General features: G+C 47.8%; 1 protein-coding gene across 2 annotated transcripts in view; it reads left to right on the top strand.

Annotated features, from left to right (window-relative positions):
• SPI1 (Spi-1 proto-oncogene) overlaps positions 1-7,303 on the top strand; it is a 15,320-nt gene that overhangs the window by 2,901 nt on the left and 5,116 nt on the right. The window lies entirely within an intron of this gene.

The following is a 7,303-nucleotide window of genomic DNA, read 5'->3' as shown; positions in this document are numbered from 1 at the left end:
GTCTGGAGAGAGAAAAAGAAGAAATGGCTCCCAGGACCTCTTTGGAATTCTGAGAATTGGACCCTGCTAGTTCCTAAAACCCCCACTCCACACCCACACCCACACCCCCGCCTCCACGGACTGAGCATCTACGGGGCGCCACGGAACGAGGCCAGCTTCGTTTATCTTGTCCAATCCTTGTGGTCTTTTTACAAACGAGGAAACAGGCTGAGGAGGCCGGGTGATTAGGACAAGGTTGCACAGCTGGTCAGGGGAGCCCAGGTCCGTCTGCTCCAGGTCCAGTGCTTTTCCACTCTCCCCTCCCCCCAATTTCTCCCTCCTCCTCTGTTCTTGTAGCCCCCTCACCCTGAGCGGTTGGTGCAGGCCCCCGCCCTGCTGTGTGTAGCTAGCAGCGTTTCTTAACCCCTATTGGCACTTGGGACCGGATAGTGCTCTGCTGTGAGGCCTGTCTGTTCACTGTTGCATAGTGAGTGGTGCCCCTCGCTTCTACCCATAGATACCAGTAGGACCACCAGTCACGCCACCAAAAGTGTCTCCACACATTGCGGAATGTTCCCCGAGGGACCGAGTAACCCCAATTTGACAATTGCTGGGCTAACGGAGGCTCTGAGGGTCCCCTTATTCAGCAGGGGCTGAAGCCCCCCCTTTGCTAGGGTGGGGGGAGAATGGAGCCTGGGCTAGGGTGTCCTTCTGTCAGGATGTACTGCCCCCTCCTCCCCAAGGCCCAGCCTTGATCCTGGAGCAAATTCAGGGGAGCAGAGAGAGGCATTAGGTGCTGGGGAATGAGTGGGTCTTGGCCTATTGACGGGGACACCCCTGAACCAAAGGTGAGGTATCCTAGTGAATGGGTCCTCATTGGGGTTCTGAGACCCGGGCAGGCCGGACACTAGGGTGTCTGCAGCCCCAGAGGGAGAGGCCCACTGGGTGTCACAACTGAGCAAGATTCCACACTTGACGGCCACCCCTGGGGCCGTCACACGGGTAGCTCCATTCTGCAGGCACATAGAGGGCAGCCTTACCCTGGTGGCCACACCCAGGGGTGCCACATGCGGCCAGTCCTTACTTAGGGCTCTCCTATCTGATGCCAAACCTGGTGAACAGCTCACCCGGAACCCACACCTGAAAACTATCAGAAAGACCATCCCTGGGAGCCATGTCTGGGGAGGAGGTGGTGGACGTGTCTCAAGGCCACGTCAGGGGACACACAGGCTTCTTTCTGAACCCCAGGCGGGAAAGGTTTTAAAATATCCTTCTTCATCCTTTTAAACTTATTTATAATTCTGTAAGAAATGCATCCTCCCTGTGGAAAGCCAGGCAATCTAGAGGGAACGTCTCCTTCATTCAACTCTACCCCCAGCTCCCCCAGCCAGGCTAGGTCTGGGTGAGTCAGGACCTGAGAAGGTTCCCCTGGGCTTGAGGACTGGCGCCCCCTGGTGGCTCCAGGCCGCAGGACAGCTCAGGTCCAGGCTAGCTCAGGGCTGCCTGGAGCGGCTTCCAGCTTTAGGGATCCTTTTGCCTGGGGCCTGACACCCCTCTCAATTTCACTGGGTTTGGGTGCATTTCTTTCGGGTGTACCGAAGCCTCAGTTTTCGCTCCTTTAATAGGTAATATGGGGGTGCTGTTCATATATTTAGAAATGAGCTAGGCCTGGGGCTGGGCGATGGAGGGAGTGCTTTAGAGAAAGCCTGTTCCTACCTGGCTCAGTGCTCCTCCCGATCGCTTATGTCTGGGAAGTGACTCCCGGTTCGATGCCTGCGCACCCTGTGTGGGTCATGAAGGCCCAGTGTCTTCAGAGATTCCTCCACGTCCCCACTGCCCCAGCGCCCCCTCCCCCAGGCGTCTGATCTGGCCCTTCCTGATACCCGTGGGAAGTTCTTGTCTGAAGGCTCAAGAGAGAGACAACCCCACACCCTCCCCCCAGTGCCTGCATGTTATAGTGTAAATTTAAAAAATTTGGCTCTCAAAAGAAATTTCAGTCGTTGTACTGTTGATATTTGGCTCTGTTGACTAATGAGTGTGCCGACCACTGGCCTAGGTGTTAGGCAGCAAGGCTTAGTGAAAAGACACGGGGGCCCATCACTCAGCGTGTCACTTTGGAGAAAGTGGCTCCATCTCTGAGCCCTGTTTCCTCATTTGTAAAACTGGGAGCATGAAAATACCACATGGAGTTGTGACGATTAAACGAGGTGATGCAGGTGAATATGTGAGTTCATGTACTGAGCACCAAGCCCAGTAAACTTCCAGGACACGTAGGGTAGCTTTGCTGTGTTCCCCAGGCAGCTGAGGGCGGGAGGAGCGCAGAGGGTCCTGGGACAGATCGACCAGCCAGCCCCCCAACACTTATGGTCCCACCCACTTGTCCACACACCCACCCAATAGCCTCTGATTGTACCCACGCACCAGACACTGTTCTAGGCACTGGAGGCTCCCAGGGAGGGAGATGGACAAGGCTGCTCCTCCCATGGAGCTGTATTCCAGTGAGGGAGACAGTCAGCCAGCAGATAAGCAGACACGGAGTCCTAAGTTCCATGAAGAGCAGAGCCATGCATGTGGCACGTCTACGCGGGGGCTACTGTAACCTGGGTGGTCAGGGAGGGCCCCCGAGGAAGTTGAGTGTTGACACCTGAGTGAAGAGAAGGAAGGTGGGTGCAAAGGCAGGTGGGGGCTGGGCGTCCTGGGAAAGGGCCAGAGTGGCTGTGAGCACGGGGTGGGGGTGGGGGATGGAGATAAAAGGTAGGCAGGGTCTGCAGGGGGCAGACTGCACAGGGCCTGAGCGCCAGGGTGGGAGTTTGAATTTTATCCTACAAAAATAGCAGCCATTGGAGGTTTTGAGTAGGAAAATGACATGATCTGAATAACCTTCTCTGTGTGTGTGTGTGTGTGTTTGGTGAAATTCTAAATAAATTTTAACGTTTGAATTATTAAAATAACAATTACTCATTGCAAAAATCTAAAAAAATGGAAAGTATAACAGTATATCAAGTAAAAGATTTCTCTCTTCCCAATCTTACTCCCCACTGATAGCATCCTCAGTCCATACTCACAGACATTTTATTCTACATATATAATTCTGTATGTTTGTAAATATTTGCTATACATGTGTGTAGTCTATTCATTCAAAAATGGAATTGTGCTATCAAACTGCTCTGCTATTTACCATTTTTTTACTTAAACTTATAGACATTCCTTCATGACCTCCATAGCATATCAGAGACAGATTAAAGATAATTTTTACAGCCCTGGCCGGTGTGGCTCCATTGGTTGCACATCGTCCTGTGCACTGAAAGGTTGCCGGTTCAATTCCTGGTCAGGGCACATACCCAGGTTTCAGGCTTGATCCCCAGTAGGGGGCATGCAGGAGGCAGCTGTGTTTCACGTTCACATCGATGTTTCTCTCCCTCTCCCTTCCTCTCTCTAAAAATCATTAAAAAAATCATTTTTCCAGTCTATTACAGTGCTATGTACATGTATGCATGCAGATTTGAAATAGAACACAGAACAATATTCCTGTGTTCATTTACAAACATTTATTGAATGCTTCCTATATGTTAGGTGGAGCTGAATCTAGCTTGATCTATTCACCTGTACTATAAAAGATGAGAAGTTGCCCTAACCGGTTTGGCTCAGTGGATGGAGCGTCGGCCTGCGGACTGAAGGGTCCCAGGTTTGATTCCTGTCAAGGGCATGTACCTTGGTTGCAGGCACATCCCCAGTAGGAGGTGTGCAGGAGGCAGCTGATCGATGTTTCTAACTGTTTATCCCTCTCCCTTCCTCTCTGTAAGAAATCGATAAAATATATTTTTTCAAAAAAAGATAAGTTGGCTTTCTAGTCATTCCCAATACACACACACACACACACACTTCTCCACACATACCAAGATACATACCAAGTGTATAGCAACTTTTTCTTTTTTTTCTAGTTTTATTAATTAATTGACATATAACACTGTATACATTTAAGGTATACAGCATGATGACCTCATGCATATTTATGTTTATATATTATTTACATATATATAAACTTGACTAGCACAAGTTTAATTAACATCCATCACCTTGTATAGTCACAACAAAATTTTTTTCCTTGCGATGAGAACTTCTAGCAACTTTAAACATCCCATACATCAGTGTTAACTGTAGTCATCATGTTGTACATTACATCCCCAGGACTTACTTCTCTTATAACTGGAAATGTATGCCTTTGACCACCTTCCGTCAATTCCCCACCCACCACCCCATCCCCTGCCTCTGGCAACCACAAATCTGATCTCTGTTTCTATGAGTTGTTTTTTGTTTGTTTGTTTGTTTTAAGATTCCGCGTATAAGTGAGATCATACAGTATTTGCCTTTCCCTGTGCAGTAACTTCTGTTAAATGTATCTGAATTTCCCACTATTATGACCATGTGACTATTACGGCTGAGCCACCTGGCGTACTTTGCCTGCATGTTCTCCTCCCCGCGTTTCTCAGGGGCAGTGCAGCGAGGAGAGAAGAGCCCTCGTTCTGGGACTAGGTTGCTGGGGGGCACACCCCACTTCTCCATCACTCTCTGGGGTGACCCTGGGCAGGATACTTCACCTCTCTGCGCCTCAACTTTCTCTTCTACTTCACGGGGTTGCTGTGAAGATTGAGTAATTGTATGTAAAATGCTCAGAACAGTGAATGTTATACTATAAGGATTTGTTCATCTTATCGGTATAGTTTCCTACAAAAGGGGGTGGGTAAGGTTTTGTGGTTGTTTGTTTTACCTCGTGTCTTTAATCTGTGCTTTCACTTGATTAATGGCAGCACGGCTGTGTATAGAAATCTGGGTTAAAAATCATTTTTTCTCCTTAGAAATTTGAAAGCGTGCCCTAGCCTGTTTGGCTCAGTGGATAGAGAGTTGGCCTGTGGATGAAAGAGTCCTGGGTTCGATTCTGACCAAGGGCACATGTCCGAGTTGTGGGTGTGATCCCCCCGGTAGGGGGCAGCCAATCAATGATTCTCTCATCATTGATGTTTCTATCTCTCCCTTCCTCTCTGAAATCAATTTAAATATATATATATTTTAAAGAGATTTGAAAGCGTTTTCTACTGTCTTCTGGTTACCAGAGTTTTCTTAGGAAGCCGGGTGCCTTTCCACATCCTCTTTTTTTTTTAATGTAACCTATTGTTTGTTTATATTTGTTTGTTTAGTTTTGTTTGGAAGTTTATAGTATCTTCTCCCAATATCTAGTGGGCCCACTGAATAAGCTTTTAAAAAGCTTTCTTTGGCTGCTGTGTGGAGAGTAGATGGAGAGGAGGCAGGCACAGGCAGGAAACTGTTGGAATAATCCAGACAAGAGATGACGGGGCTCGGACGAGGGTGGTGGCTGTAAAGACAGGCAGGAGTGGATAGATTCAGGATAGATTTTTTGAGGGCAGGGCTCATAGAATTCGCTGTTTGCTATGATTATTTTTTTAATTGTGGTGAAATACACATAATAGAAAATGTATCATCCTGACCATATTTGAGTGTGCAGTTCAGTAGCACCTCGCACACTCACACTGCTGGGTGACGGTCGCCATCACCCAACTCCAGAGCTCTTTCCTCCTGTAAGACTGGAACTCTGCCCCCATAAACGCTAACTCCCCATTTTCCCCTCCCCTCAGCCCTTGGTAACCACCAGTCCACTTTCTGTTTCTCTACATTAGGTACCACATATGAGTGAAATCATACAGTATTCCTCCTCTCATGTCTGGCTTATGCCATTCAGCATAACGTCCTCAATGTCCATGTTGCAGCCTGTGTCAGAATTTCTTTCCTTTTCAGGGCTGAATACTATTCCACTGCCTATATGTACTCCATTTGGCTTATCCATTCCTCTGTCGTGGGGCACCTGGGTTGCTTTAGCTATTGTGGGTAATGCTGCTGTGAACATAGGGGTACAAATACTTCTTCCAATCCCTGCTTCCAAGTTCTGTTGGAGTTATATTCAGAAGTGGAACTTCTGGATCACATGGTAATTGTATTTTTATCTTTTCGAGGAACCATCATACTGTTTTCCACAGTGGCTGTGTCATTGCACATTCCCACCAGCAGCGCACAAGTGTTCCAGTTTCTCCACATCCTCACCAATGCTAGTCATTTTCTGTTTTGGGATGATAGCTGCCCTCCTGGGTTTGATAGGATTTGCTATTTGTGATGGGGTTGGTAAAGGAAACAGAGTTCCAAAGTATGACTCCTTCTCGCCATCCATCCATCCATCTTCCTGTATACTCTTTCATAGCATTAACCATAACTTGTTTATTCATGCATCAATTTCATCATCCGCTCATTCACCTTTCTAATTGTACTTCCCTGCACCTACCAAACCCTCCATCCATCTCCCACTGACTTATCCATCCAAAAGCTCTATGTAAGCATCTTTAAACCTCAAGCACATTGCTAGGTGCTGTGGGTTGAATACGACTCAGGTCCTTTCAGATTTGTCTTTGCAACACGGGAAATAACTGAAGCCTCGAAACTAAGATCCCAGGGAGAGAGTGACAAGTACCATGGGGCCTGGAGCTCTCTACTCTAAGCCATCTCTGAAGAATTTGCAGGAGGCTGGCCTTCAGGAGCCCAGTGATCTGTGATTTACTGAGAAGGTTGCCTCTCAGCTCCTGCTTTCTTAATTCCTCATCTCCCTCCTCTGTCTTGCTCTTACTTCTCCTCCCCTGGGGGAGCCCTGGCTTCAGGCTGGGATTTCTCTTCTGAGGAGATAAGGTCAACTAAATGACACTTAAGGCTTGAGTTTTTTGTGTGTGGGGTTGTTTTAAATTTCCTATTTTTGTTTTGTTTTGTTTGTCCTGGTTACATACAGGTATTACTGCAACCAAAAACCTGAGTAAGAATAGGGATGTGTGGATAGGACTTTGGTCCCAGATTGGGAGCCGGTTGAGAGGGAGGAAATGAAAGATTTAGATGAAAGAGTTATTGCTGACTGGATGGATGACAGATGGATAATGGAAGGATGTATGGATGTTTGAATGACAGATGGATGGATGTTTGGATGGGTGGACGGATCATGGATAGATAATGGTTGGATGAAGAATGGATGATGGATGAGGGGTGGATGATGGTAGACCAGGTGGGTAAGAGCAGCAGTAAAGTCTGTCCCCATGGGTCTTACCTAAAGCGTCCATTTAACAGTCTTGTTCCTCAGAGGTGGTATGAGAGAGTGGTAGGAGTTCAGTCCCGTGGAGTCATACACAGGGAGGTTTGGATGAAGGTCGGCTGTGACCTGCTTTGGGAAATGCTGGCCTCAGACTGGGACCACCAGAGTGAGCCCACGGCCTCAGGT

The sequence above is a fragment of the Myotis davidii genome, unplaced genomic scaffold, assembly GCF_000327345.1.
Source record: "Myotis davidii unplaced genomic scaffold, ASM32734v1 scaffold265, whole genome shotgun sequence".
Classification (NCBI taxonomy): Eukaryota; Metazoa; Chordata; class Mammalia; order Chiroptera; family Vespertilionidae; genus Myotis; species Myotis davidii.
Note: the sequence above shows the minus strand (reverse complement) of the source record. Positions and strands in the feature narration are given on the sequence as shown.